Here is a 14,842-nt window from a genome sequence, read left to right as displayed (position 1 = left end):
ATCAGAGACACACCAGCTTGCCAAACAGTTTTATTTTCAGGGTTAATCTTTATTTTTGGAAGAACTATAAATAAGTTAAGATGTCATTGTGAATCATGCAGCTGTAATGTACCAAAATATTGCATTAAAAGCCAATTAATAGAACGATAAATTTAGCTTTTTTTTAAAACACCCAATAAAAGTGACATTACCACTTGGATATATGAAACGTTTGTGTAAAGTTTCACTGGGCTGTGGGTCAGGCATAATTCCTTTCTTATGCTCTTGCAGGCAGATCTCCTGCTGTGTTGCTGATAGATGGAGTGTTCTTTTAACATTTCCTCATTCTGAGCTGGTGAACAGCACAGTAGAGGGTGTGGCTAGGTTATTGGAGCTCAGTAGAGTTGGGGAAGACGAATGAGGAGAGCTGAGGAGCTTAGAGGGTTGGTATAAAACTGACTGAGGGATTTGGAAATTTGAACTGGGAAAAGGACCGGACCAAGCCGTGGGGCGGGGGAAGGAACAGAGTGGGCAGTGAAGGTTGCTATGGGAGAGGAGAGCAGAAATTTAACATTAAAACCATCCGACATTGAGAAACATAGGGGCTTTCCTGTAACAACTGGTAATGCTCACGCCAATTGCATATACAATGGCCCAGTCCTACCACTGTCTTAAAGTAGATAGTACAGGCTGTGGATCCAATCTGAGCACCTCCACAATCTGTATGGCTCCGTGCTCAGGTTTCAGAAACATGGGGCAGGATTTTCAGATCGTCGGGCAGGCGCGATGGGTGGGCCCTGGAGCGGCCGGGAAACAATCCGCCGTCTGTGATTGGCTCCCGACCGCGATTTCACGCTGGCAGGCCAATTAATGGCCAGCCAGCGTGACGCGCGTGCCGAAAGGCTCAGCACTGTCGGGATGGGGACGGGAGGAGGGCGAGCGCAGAGAGCTGCCTCAGGGAGCTGAAGAATTTTAAAATTAAAAATGAAGATTTGGAAAATCTGAAAAAAATATCCCCACATAGGGCTCACTCACGTGAACGTATACATAATAAAAATTATGTCAAAACATTTTTTAAAATGAATGCCAGAAACCTCATCCCGCCCGTGGATGAGGCTTCTGGCCAATTTGCCTGTCCGCCAACCGTAAGGTTGGACGGGCAGCGAAAAATCTCTCTTAATTAATACTTTAATGGCCTTAACAGGCCTCTTTAATTGTCGGTAGGCGCGCTGCTGACTCACACTGCCCACTGACCGAAATATCGCGCAAGTGCGCAATGACGTCGGGATGCTCGCCCAACGTCATCACGCGCCATTTTACCCCCGATCGGATCGGGCATCCGCTTGCCCGTGGGTCGTAAAATTCTGCCATGGTTTCATGGACTGGCTACCCAGGGAGGTCAAATACTGCCATGGCCAGTTTGTAGAATCACAGAATGATAAAGCATGGATAGAGGCCATTCAACCCATCAGGCCTACTGCCAGCCTTTTGAAAGAGCTGTCCAATTAGTCCCACAACTTCCTGCTGTTTTCCCCAAAAGCTCTGTAAACTTTCTCCCCTTCCAAGTATTTATCCACTTGCCTTTTGTAGGTTATTTATGTACCTGCTTGCACCGGGTTTTGAGGCTGCTCATTGCAGATCACAGCTCGCTGCTTTAAAAAAGAATTCTCATATTCTTCTCCTGGTTCTTTTAGCCGTTGTGAAAATGAAGTCAATATGTGGTAATCTGCAGGCCTGCACCAATAAAAAGTGGCCATGGAAAGCTTCAGGTTTGTTGCAAAAACCCACCTGCTCACTAACATAATGTCATCAGCTCCATATGATTCCTGTCCCACAATTCAAATTTTACTCAACGCTGCCTCTAAAGCAGGTGAGGCAAACTCAAACTTACAAGTGGGTCTGGTCCAATATCCTGGCACTTGGTGTGGGCTTCATTCAAACAAAGTTAATTGGACACATTGGGGTAGAAGTCGGTTTACATTTTATCTTTTTTTGGCCATAAAATGGGCTCAATGTAAACCAATTTCTGAACAAGAGTTCCTGCATCTGATCCCTGGTAGCTGGATGAATTTAAAAATGTGAAGAAGGTCCATGTGCCAATTTCAGCAGCCAGAAGCAAAGCTTCTTCTCTAGTCAGGTGACACAGGACTGACGTATACATAAGATTAAAAGCCAAGTCTATTAACCACATTAGGAATTTGTAAAAGCTTCTCCTTCCACCTCAGCAGGAATTGCTGGTCCCTGCATGAACTCTGGCTCTCCCCCTGAAACCAAATTCCCCAATTCATAATCTGTAGCTCTCTCTCTCTCCATCCAAACTCCACTTTCCCAAACTTCCAAACTCCCTCTCCCATCCTGCCTCTAATCCCCCTGATCCCCAGTTTGCCTCTCGCTGTCCTGCCTAAATCCAAATCTCCAACCACTAATCTGTCCCTCCTTCCTTGCCAAACCCCAAATCCCCGGAATCCATTCTCTAATCTCTCCCTCTACTCCCCAGCCCCATTTCACAGTCTCTTTCCCCTGAACCTCCATCTCCCTTTATCCTCTCCCCATCTTTCTCTCTCCCTTCCCCAGGTCCCAATCTCCTGACCCCAAGTCAGTAGGTGGGGCAGATGTGGTATGATGGAGAGGGGCGCAGGGAGATGGGGCGGAGGGAGAGGGGGTGCAGGGAGAGGAGAAGCAGGGGCACAGATGTCTGCGATTTGACAGGTTCAGTTCAGCATCTCCACAGAATTAGATAGTTCCATGAGCAGTATGTTTGTCTCCCTGTTCCCAGGCCAGGCAGTGTTGGCCACATCTCAAGATACCAAAATATTCAGGAACACATTTACCCATCACTGCTTGATATAGAAGCACACACCTTGCTTATTTTGATTGGAGGTTGGCATCAGTGTTTCAGTGTTCCCAGTATTTGGATACAGGACAGTGTAAACCATCCTTCAAAGTAACACCTATTCCACATTGGGCAACCCCAGCCCTGCTAACAATCACTGAGGAAGATTGGCTAATGTGAATAAGATCCATAGAGAAATAGAAGCATTAAAAAGAAACATAGGAACACGAAGAGGCCATTCAGCCCTTGAGTTGCTTCTGCCATTCAGTTAGATCATGGTTGATTAGTATCTTGATCCCATCTGCCCGCCTTTGTTCCTAACCCTTAATACCCTTGTGTAACAAAAATCTATCAGACTCAAGTTTTAAAATCTTCAATTCACCCCCAGCTCAACAGCTTTTAGGGGGGAATAAGTTACAGATTTCCACTACCCTTGGTGGGGTTGAATACCCCACCATCAACATCCTGGGGGTTACCATTGACCAGAAACTTAACAGGGCCTTCACATCACTCCAGAACAGCCAAGTTCTAATTTTAAGGTTATGCCCCAATGTAATGTTTTTGAAAATACAGTTACAATATTCATTCTTATACTGCAAATATATTTTTGGCGAATTTTATGAAACTGAATGTCAAAGTGACATTTTTGCTTCACTTCTAAGGACTTTGCCCCAACTTGTTGCGATCACCAGTAAACTAATCACGTTGATGGAATGTTTTAGTCTTAAGTAGCTGAGAGAATGTGTTCATGGCCCCTACAAATGAAAGAGTAATTTTATTGATGTTCTGTTTCACTGAACGTGGCCTGCAGCTTATGATTGTAAGAGTAAGAAAGAAAGACTTGCATTTATATAGCACCTTTCATGGCATCAGGAAATCCCAAGGCACTTAACAGCCAACAAATTATTTTTTGAAATGCAGTCATTGTTGTAATGTAGGAAATATGGCAGCAAAATTTGCCGGCAGGCTGGTGTGTACCATTGCTCTAAGTATAACCTTTAAAACGCCTGGAAAACTGGCCCTGCCACAAGTCACAGCAAAGTTCTACAAACATCAGCACCATAAATGACCAGGTAATCTGGTATTTGTGATATTGGTTGAGGGATAAATATTGGCACGAAGCACTGGAGAGAACTTCCCTGCTCTTCTTTGAAATGATGCCATGGGGTCTTCTACATCTACCTGAGTGGAGAGATAGGACCTCTGTTTAACGTCTCATCCAAAATACACCTCTCTCAGTATTGCATTAGGAATGTTGCCATAGGTTATGGGCTCAAGTCTATGAAGTGAGAACCCATGACTTTCTCACTGGGAGACAAGAGCATTAACCCACTGAGCCGGAGTAAATGCCTAATAAAGCTGTAGATCAAGAACACAAAACTCTGGTGTAGAGCCAAGTAGTTGGTTATTACACAACTCAAAATATAAATTCAAATTAGGACACTAGGTTCTTGACTCACAGCCCATGAATATAAATCTGAATCTTGAATGAGCTCTGCTTTAGATTTAAAAGATGAGCTTTGATCTGCACTGGAATGAATGAATGGACTTTGATGTGCATTGGATCTAATGTTTTTTTTTCTAATTATTTATGAGATGTGGGTGCCAATGGCAAGGCAAGCATTTATTACACATCCTTGATCGCCCTTGTGAAGGTGATGGTGAACTGCAACCATGTAGAGTAGGATGCTCACCGTGCTGTTAGACTGGGATTTCCAAGATTTTGACTCGGCGACAATGAAGGAGTGACAATATACTTCCAAGTGAGGATGGTACATGGCTTGGAGGGGAACTTGAAGCTGGTAGTGTTCACATGCATCTGCTGCATATGCCCTTCTAGGTGGTAGAGGCCACAAGTTTGGAAAGCATTGTTTAAAAAGCCTTGGCGAGTTGCTGCAATACATCTTATAGATGGTATAAACTGCAGCCTCTGTGTGCGGTGCTGGAGGGAGTGGATATTTGAGGTCGTGAATATAGCGTCAATCAAATGGCAGTTTTGTCTCAGATGGTGTCAAGCTACTTGAGTGTTGTTGGATCCGCACTTATCCAGACAAGCGGAGAGTATTCCATCATACTCCAGACTTGTGCCTTGTAGATGGTGGACAGGCTTTCGGGAGTCAGAAGGTGAATTATTCACTATTATTCACAGCTCTGAAGAAGAGTCATATGGACTCAAAATGTTAACCCTGTTTCTCTCTCCACAGATGCTGTCAGACTTGCTGAGTTTTTCCAGCAATTTCTGTTTTTATTTCATATTTCCAGCGTCTGCAGTATTTTACTTTCATTCACTGTAGAATTCCCAGTCTTTGACCTGCTCTTGTCATCACAGTATTTATATGACTGGTCCAGTTAAGTTTCCAGTCAATGGTAACCCCTGGGATGTTGACGGTGGGAGCTTCAGTGATGGTAATATCACTGAATGTCAAGGGGAGGTGATTACAGTAGACTTTCTGATTGGAGATGGTCATGGCCCACCACTTGTGTGACGCAAATGTTACTTGCCAATTATCACCCCAAGTCTGCTGTTATCCAATTCTTGCTACCTTCAAATATCTATTTACCTAATAAACTCCTCACTAATATCATTTCCTGGATGGTCATATCCTAATATTTAACTGCTAGAAAATGTCTTCCATCAACTGTCAACTCAACTGTTGGAGTTACCTCACTAGATATACTATGGTCATGTGCCTTCGGTATGGTAGATAGATACAACAACAACTTCCATTTATATAGCACCTTTAATATTGTAAAACATTCCAAGGCACTTCAAAGAAGTATTACGAAACTAAATTAGTCATCAAACCTCATCAGTCAATATTAAGGCAGGTGAATAAAAGCTTGGCCAAAGACGTAGATTTTAAGGATTGTCGATAAGAAGAAGGGACAGGTGGCTTGAGGAAGACGTTTAGGGAGGGAATTCTAGAGCTTAGTGCCAAGGCAGCCGAAGGCAAAGGCGCCAATGCTGAAGCAATAAAAATAAGGGATGTGCCAGAGAACAAAATGGAGTGGCACAGAGATTTCAGAGTTTGTAGGACAGGAGGCCCTGGCAAGTCCCACTCCAGAGACCTAAGCACATAAGTACAGGTTGACATTCCTAGTGCAGTACTGAGGGAGAGCTGCACTGATGAGATATTAATCCAAGGCCCCAACTGCACTTTCAAGTGAATGTAAAAGATACGATGGCACTATTTTGAAAAAGAGCAGGAGAATTCTCCCCAGTGTTTCAGCCAATATTTGTCCTTTAAACAACACCTAAAAGACAGATTATCTGGCAATAATAATATTGCTGTTTGCAGGAGCTATCTTGCGCAATTTGGATGTTGCGTTTCCAACATTACAATGGTGACTACATTCCAAAAGTAATTCATTGGTTCTAAGTGGCTTTGAGCCACTCTGAGACAATGAAATGTGCTATAAAAATGCAAATCTTTCTGTCTTTTTCTGCACTGGTATTCATGTGGTCTAACTAAGGTATGTGGAGACCAGAACTGGCAACAGTACTCCAAATCTGGACAAGCCCAGGTGTATGAAATCAGAACTATGCAGAGTGCTCCAAGTGTGTCTGACCAAGGTACAACACATGTTTAACACAAACTCGGCTGTGACCACATTTGGAAGAGGATAGTCATGAAAGGAAATGGTGATCACAGCAAGAAGAGTGACTGAAACCACTGGCAGTGAGAGACAAAACAGAGAAGGCAGAGAGATGATTCAAGTTCAATAGAGTCGTGAAATATGTTGTAAGACGTTACATGTAGTTTGGTAGGTCTCATGAAGAGGTTATGGTTCTTGTATAGTTAAACAGTAAATGTTTATGAACGACTTATAACTATATTATGTATATATAAAGGTCTAAGCTAGGAGCTGATCCATGCTTGCCTCTACACACATCTCTGTCCAGTACAAGACTACCCTGTAGACCATATGGCCATAAGATGTAAGAGCAGAAGTAGGCCACTTGGCCCATCGAGTTCGCTCTGCCATTCAATGAGATCATGGCTGATCTGATAATCCTCAATTCCACTTTCCTGCCTTTTCCCCATAACCCTTGATTCCCTTACTGATTAAAAATCTGTCTATCTCAGCCTTGAATATATTTAACGACCCAGTCGCTACAGCCCTCAGCGGTAAATAATTCAGGTCATGTGTTCCTTTACTTCACACTATGGGTGGTGCAGTACCCAGTCCCACATTAACTTTTTCTATGCCAGACCCTTATGCTACACCTCCCCCCAAGTCTTTATCCAATGTATTTACAATGCATTCCTGTTTACCCAACCTATTTACATTACTTCTGCTATGCCTTCCCCTCCCCACCGCCCTGAAGTCTCTATGTTTACAGCTTCAGGTGGTCTGGAGGCTTTATCATTTTCCCAGATCTTGTCTTTACAACATTTGAAGGAGTGATAGACTCTGTAGTACTGGGTAAACCTTGATAAATAGCAGGTTGCTTTGAATGTGGTCGTTCTAGCATTTCGTTGGTTGATCTTAATTCTCTTTTTTCATTCTTTGTAGTTGAACTGCTCCTTTTCATCTCCCCATCTGGTGTTATTTATGGCCATTGGTTTATCCCATTCCTTACGAGGAGGACGAACTCGCAGCTTGTCTATAGTGTTCATTCTGTTTTTCTTTCCACATGTGATTCACCGTGATGCACGTTAGGATGGAAGATGTCTCTTCCTATTGTGTAGGTGTGACTTACCAATGGGCTAGCCTTGCAGTTTAGCTTTCTGTGTAACAAAGTTCTCATTGGTTTGCTTCTTTGCCGCAATGAGGTGTGCTGTGTTAGGTTGATGGCTGCTTCTCTGTTCCAACATCGTCTAGCTAATGGTTGTACTGGGAAGAGGTTGCAGCGTCTATGTTGTAGTGTCTTGAGGTATCTTGCCAACAGGTGTCAGAGTCGGAGGTTCAGGCTCTTCTTGCTGCTGGTTCATCTCTTGGCTATCTTCCTTTGAGGCGTCGTGGTAACCCTTTGAGTGATTGGCTGGTCTGACCAACGAGGACTTTCTGGCACCTGCAAAGAAAATGGACAAACCGGCTCTGCAAAGACTGAAGACAACTCAGAGCTGAAGTCCCAGTTAAGAGTATCTTTTCTGTTGGTGTTATCAGGAACATGCAGTTCTGTGTAATTGAAGACAGAGGTTGATTTGACGTCTTCTACTGTTTAAAGAAGGTTCAGGGCAATATAGGCATCTCTGCTCAGAAGAGAGAAAGACTGGTTACGGATGATATACATGACTTCAAAGAATTGTTTGCCTCCATACCTTAATGGTTCCAGAATCATACCTGCAACCAGAAGTCAGATTCCCCCAGGCCCATAGAGTGATGTGAAAACAGAAAATGCTGGAAAATTCAGCAGTCTGACAGCATCTGTGGAGAGAGAAACAGAATTAACATTTCGAGTCCATATGACTCTTCTTCAGAGCTAAAGAGAACTCTTCTCCCACGTTAACCCTTTCTATGCCAGATCCTTATACTACAAAATAAGCAACAACTGGAAAGAAAATAACCTGTACAGAAAATTTAAAAAATTACTGTTCTACTATTCAGCTTATCATGCTCTACATTATCTCTAGCCCTGTTAGAATCCTGAAAACAGCAATTGTATCAACTCGCAACCTCTTTTCCAATGAAACATGGCCAAACTACACAATCACTCCTCATAATCTAGTTCCTCTTCCTTTAATCATTCTGGTTACTCTCTTCTAGTTGCAATCCTTTTTGAACCATGATGCACACAATATTGTAAGTCTAGTCACACCAATGATTTGTGAAGTATCAGAATTACCTCATTATTTTGACTAAATATTGACTTTTTAACACTTCCCAAATATTTGATTTGCATCACTCATTGCCAGTGAGTATTTTGGGACAGCTTTTCTTTCAGGATCTCAAACCAGAGGACAAGGCCAGAGAGAAATTCAAAACTAATCTATGGAAAGAACATTTCAGTGACTGAATGGTCAATCTAAGGAACAAACCCCGGGGAAGACGGTAGAAGAAGAGAATGTTGATTCATTCCAATGCAACTTAGAGAGATTTCTTAAATTTATCAGTAATTTGAGACATGTAGTGAGTGTTGTGTGACTCAGGAGGAATGACTTTGGGCCTATGGTTCCCAAAGTTCTCCATCACTGGGAGTTTTCCTCACCTCATGTCTGGGTTTGTTGTAGAAGAGATTGACCTCTGAGATTAGTCAGTAGCTCCATTATTGTTGGATCATGTGACTATCAGGAGTGAACCAGGTGAACCCTGGGTATGCATGTAGCAATTCCGAAGTTTCCTGTATTTAGTAATTCAGGAGTGACGCTATATAATGTGCATTTAAGAATGTGAGCAGCTTTATATACAAAATAAGACCCTCGGCAAGCTACAAAATATACAGCACAGTCATGTCAATTTTGTAGAACAGGATTTACACATTCTCTGAACAGTCCTCTCTGTTGTTCTAAGTTAGTTTATTTGAAAAACTGAATTAACTTTATTTTTATATCAAATTTACAATCAATTCTCTTTTTGCGATACAGAAACAGGAAACAGATGTGTGGCCTTTATCTCAGGAGATCCTTGTCCAATTGCATCAACAGTCCCTTGGTATCCACACTGGACTGTATACAGATCATGGCAGCTGGGGACTGCACACACCTCTCCTAGGTAAACAGAAATAACTTGCAATTCTAATGCACCTTTCGTAAGTGCAGGACATCCCAAAGAGCTTCCAGGCTGCAGGGCAACCTGGACTCGCCCCCAATTTTTCAGCAGGGCCACTGCCTCCACATAAAATTCGAGCCCATGTTCCTGAAGTGGGGTTTGAACCTACAGCTTCCTGGAGGTGAGAGGGAGTAAGAGCTACAGCTGAATGTCCTTGCTCATCCTTATTATTCCTGTGGTTTTGCAGATATCAGTAATCAGAGAAAAAAATTGAGTCTAAGGTGTCCTTAGAAAGTAAATAAGATCCAGAAGCCATGTACTGCTGTCTTTCTGATAGCTATCTCAACACGCCGATAGAGACACCTCTCAGTCAGAGCACAGGATTAATTTCTGTTGTGCTTAATATCGCAGATGCCCTTAATCTAGAACATTTCTGGAGTTGTCAACCATTTGGAAGGTTAAAGTCTTTAAGACCGTTATCACTGGGTCAGAGTCAATTGGAAGGAGAGAACCTTTCACCATCAAAGGAGCTTTTAACTGAAGAGACAGATACAGAGGCCACAAGCAGGTGAGACCAGAATTACATGTTAATTGCAGCTTATCCAAATCAGAATAAACAATGCCAGACAATGAAGTATGCTATAATTGAAATGCTGTGGAAACACTAAAGCTTCCAATATCGAGCATGTTGCATTGAAGCAGCTACATTACCTTAGTACCGCGCCTTGGACAGTGCAGCACTCCCTCAGTATGACTCTTCAACAGTGCAGTGCTCCTTCAGCATTGACTCTCCAACGGTGCTGCACCCCCTCAGTACTGCTGCTCTGTCCCTCAGTAATGACCCTCCAACAGTGCGCTCCCTCAGTAATGACCCTCCAACAGTGCGCTCCCTCAGTACTGCCCCCTGAAAATGCAGTGCTCACTCAGTACTACACTGTGCAGTGCTCCTTCAGTAATGGGAGTGTCAGCCTGGGTTGAGTGTTCAAGTCTCTGGAGTAGGATTTGAATCAGAGGCAAGGGTGCTATACACTGTGTCATGATTGGACACTGTGCTGATTAGATTGGAGCCTAACGAAGGAGGCTGGTTATTACAAAAAGAATGTTATTTTGCTCAACAAAAACAGAGACAGAAATACCTGGAAAAACTCAACAGATCTGGCAGCATCGGCGGAAAAGAGCACAGTTGACATTTCGAGTCCTCATGACCCTTCAACAGAACTAAGTAAAAATAGGAAAGGGGTGAAATATAAGCTGGTTGAAGGGGTGGGGGGGAGGTTGTTAGGACAAGCAGCCAGTAATAGGTGGAGATAACCAAAGATGTCACAGACAAAAAGACAAAGAGGTGTTGAAGGTGGTGATATTATCTAAAGGAATGTGCTAATTAAGAGCAGAAAACAGGACAGACAAGGTACAGATAGCTCTAGTGGGGGTGGGGTGAAATAATACTATAAGGGGCATAAAAGGTAGAGATAAACAATGGGTAGAAATACATTTAAAAATAATGGAAATAGGTGGGAAAAGAAAAATCTATATAAATTATTGGAAAAAACAAAAAGGAGGGAGAAGAAACAGAAAGGGGGTGGGGATGGAGGAGAGAGTTCAAGATCTAAAATTGTTGAACTCAATATTCAGTCCGGAAGGCTGTAAAGTGCCTAGTCGGAAGATGAGGTGCTGTTCCTCCAGTTTGCGTTGAGCTTCACTGGAACAATGCAGCAAGCCAAGGACAGACATGTGGGCATGAGAGCAGGGTGGAGTGTTGAAATGGCAAGCAACAGGGAGGTCTGGGTAATGCTTACGGACAGACCGAAGGTGTTCTGCAAAGCGGTCACCCAGTCTGTGTTTGGTCTCTCCAATGTAGAGGAAACCGCATTGGGAGCAACGAATGCAGTAGACTAAGTTGAGGGAAGTGCAGGTGAAATGCTGCTTCACTTGAAAGGAGTGTTTGGGCCCTTGGACGGTGAGGAGAGAGGAAGTGAAGGGGCAGGTGTTGCATCTTCTGCGTTTGCATGGGAAGGTACCGTGGGAGGGGGTTGAGGAGTAGGGGGTAATGGAGGAGTGGACCAGGGTGTCACGGAGGGAACGATCCCTGCAGAATGCCGCCAGGGGGGGTGAAGGGAAGATGTGTTTGGTGGTGGCATCATGCTGGAGTTGGCGGAAATGGCGGAGGATGACCCTTTGAATGCGTAGGCTGGTGGGGTGATAAGTGAGGACAAGGGGGACCCTATCATGTTTCTGAGAGGGAGGAGAAGGCGTGAGGGCGGATGCGCGGGAGATGGGCTGGACACGGTTGAGGGCCCTGTCAACGACCGTGGGTGGAAAACCTTGGTTAAGGAAGAAGGAGGACATGTCAGAGGAACTGTTTTTGAAAGTACTATCATCAGAACAGATGCGACGGAGGCGAAGGAACTGAGAGAATAGGATGGAGTCCTTACAGGAAGCGGGGTGTGAGGAGCTGTACTCGAGGTAGCTGTGGGAGTCGGTAGGCTTGTAATGGATATTGGTGGACAGTCTATCACCAGAAATTGAGACAGAGAGGTCAAGGAAGGGAAGGGAAGTGTCAGAGATGGACCATGTGAAAATGATGGAGGGGTGGAGATTGGAAGCAAAATTAATAAATTTTTCCAGGTCCCGACGAGAGCATGAAGCAGCACCGAAGTAATCATCGATGTACTGGAGAAAGAGTTGTGGGAGGGGGCCGGAGTAGGACTGGAACAAGGAATGTTCCACATACCCCATAAAGAGACAGGCATAGCTGGGGCCCATGCGGGTACCCATAGCCACACCTTTTATTTGGAGGAAGTGAGAGGAGTTAAAGGAGAAATTGTTCAGTGTGAGAACAAGTTCAGCCAGACGGAGGAGAGTAGTGGTGGATGGGGATTGTTCGGGCCTCTGTTCGAGGAAGAAGCGGAGAGCCCTCAGGCCATCCCGGTGGGGGTGGAGGTGTAGAGGGACTGGACGTCCATGGTGAAGAGGAGGCGATTGGGGCCAGGGAACTGGAAATTGTTGATGTGATGTAAAGTGTCAGAGGAATCACGGATGTAGGTGGGAAGGGACTGGACAAGGGGAGAGAGAAGGGAGTCAAGATAGCGAGAAATGAGTTCCGTGGGGCAGGAACAGGCTGACACGATTGGTCTGTCGGGACAGTCCTGTTTGTGGATTTTGGGTAGGAGGTAGAAGCGGGCCGTCCAAGGTTGGGCGACTATCAGGTTGGAAGCTGTGGAAGGAAGATCTCCAGAGGAGATGAGGTTAGTGACAGTCCTGGAAACAATGGCTTGATGTTCAGTGGTGGGTTCATGGTCCAGGGAGAGGTAGGAGGAAGTGTCTGCGAGTTGACGCTCAGCCTCCATGAGATAGAGGTCAGTGCGCCAGACAACAACAGCACCACCCTTGTCAGTGGGTTTGATGACAATGTTAGGGTTGGACCTGAGAGAACGGAGTGCAGTAAGTTCAGAGAGAGACAGGTTAGAATGGGTGAGAGGAGCAGAGAAATTGAGACGACTAATGTCACGCCAACAGTTCTCAATGAAAAGATCAAGAGAAGGTAAGAATCCAGAGGGAGGGGTCCAGGTGGAGGGAGAATATTGGAGGTGGGTAAAAGGATCCGTTGAATGGGGAGAGGACTCCTGCACAAAGAAGCGAGCACGGAGACGAAGGTGGCGGAAGAAGAGTTCAGCATCGTGCCGAGCCCGAAATTCATTGAGATGAGGGCGTAAGGGTATGAAACTAAGTCCTTTGCTGAGCACTGAACGTTCAGCGTCGGCGAGGGGAAGGTCAGGGGGTATAGTGAATACACGGCCGGGACTGGGATTGGAAGACGGGATGGGGACAGAGGGACAGGCAGGGGTGGAGGGTCCTGGATGGGTGTTGGTGTCGATGAGTTGTTGGAGCTTGCATTCCTTAGCACTTGAGAGAAAGAGAAAAAGTTTCTTGTTGAGGCGTCGGATGAGACGAAGAATAAAATGAGACTGAGGGCATGCGCAGCTTCGAAAAAGGGTGCGGCGGTGCTGCTGGAGGGAGAGGTCGGGTGTGTTCATATGGCGGCGCATGGCACTGAGTGTGGATCTCAGAATGCGATGGGAACAGCAGTCCGAGGAACGTTGTATGTCCCGGAGATACCTGTAATCCTGGGTGGGTTCGAAACATGAGGGATGGAATTTCAGTTGAAATCCACGTGGGGTAAGTCGGAGGTGGAGACAGTCACTGAGAAAGGAAATATGGCTGTGAAAGCAGGATTTAGTAAACACCTTGTCAAACACCAGGAGAGAAATGGAAAGCAATGAAGGTGAACAAGGCAAAAGAGAGATACGAAAATCCTGACGGAGAGTGGAACAAACCTTCTTCAAGGTAGGCATTTCTTGAAGAGAAGTGGCAGTCAATTAAACACAGAAATAAAAGCAAAAAACTGCGGATGCTGGAAATCCAAAACAAAAACAAGAACAGAAATACCTGGAAAAACTCAGCAGGTCTGTTTTTGTTTTGGGTTTCCAGCATCCGCAGTTTTTTGCTTTTATTTCTGTGTTTAATTGACTGCCACTTCTCTTCAAGAAATGCCTACCTTGAAGCAGTTTTTTTGCTTTTATCTCAATGTTATTTTGCTGTTTGGAACTTGTAGGAGTAGCTGTCAAATTTGTTCTTTATGTAATTGTTACTTTTTGCTAATGTTAAGGAACAACTCGGACAGAACCCCATCCCAGGAGCTAGTTGAGGAGCAAAGATTGAGCCCAGAGTCTGAAGCGCAGCCTCCAGCACCCGCAGTGAGTCTGGAGTTTCCCGATCTCTTCCTCAAAAGTATAGATGATTACCAGCAACTTGATATAAATTCAGAATCTTTCAAATACTTCATCCATGTTTGGAATATGGCCCCTGTGACCATCAGTTCCTGCAGGCTGCATTCTGAATTCCACAGGGACGGGAGCAGTTTATTTAATTCACTGATCTTTACCCGATAGCATACTTTAGCTTGATCATCACCCGCTGATCATCATCGGTGCCTTTTACACTAATAACCCAAACATAACCAAATGCTTTAATGACACAATCGTATGTTGAAGCATTGTTAGAATCATAGATTCAAACAGTGCCGAACAAGGCCATTCAGCCCATTGTTACTGTACCAGCTCTTTTAAAGAGCTAGCCAATTAGGCCCACTCATCTACTCTTTCCCAATAGTCCTGCAAAGCTTTTTTCAAGCGTTTACCCAATTCCAGTTTGAAAGTTATTGTTCAATCTGCCTCCATCGTCCTTGCAGGCAGCACATTCAAAATTCACAACAACTCACTGCAGAAAAAAGAATTCCCCTCACTTTCACTTTGGTTCTTTTGCCAATTACCTTAATACTACCTCTATTTTCTGCAGACAGTTTTTTTGTATGGAACA

At 44.4% G+C, this 14,842-nt stretch overlaps 1 protein-coding gene across 1 annotated transcript in view; it reads left to right on the top strand.

Moving 5' to 3' along the window:
• Positions 1-14,842, top strand: part of LOC144684929 (inositol 1,4,5-triphosphate receptor associated 1-like) — a 152,706-nt gene that overhangs the window by 32,613 nt on the left and 105,251 nt on the right. Inside the window, exons 2-4 of the mRNA XM_078549344.1 lie at positions 9,343-9,469; positions 9,878-10,034; positions 14,133-14,220. The gene's annotated coding sequence lies outside the window, so the exon portion shown is untranslated. The remainder of the gene's footprint in view (positions 1-9,342; positions 9,470-9,877; positions 10,035-14,132; positions 14,221-14,842) is intronic.

This window comes from Cetorhinus maximus, chromosome 9 (assembly GCF_964194155.1).
Source record: "Cetorhinus maximus chromosome 9, sCetMax3.hap1.1, whole genome shotgun sequence".
Taxonomy (NCBI): Eukaryota; Metazoa; Chordata; class Chondrichthyes; order Lamniformes; family Cetorhinidae; genus Cetorhinus; species Cetorhinus maximus.
The sequence above is the reverse complement of the archived record's forward strand: the minus strand, read 5'-3'. Positions and strand labels throughout refer to the sequence as shown.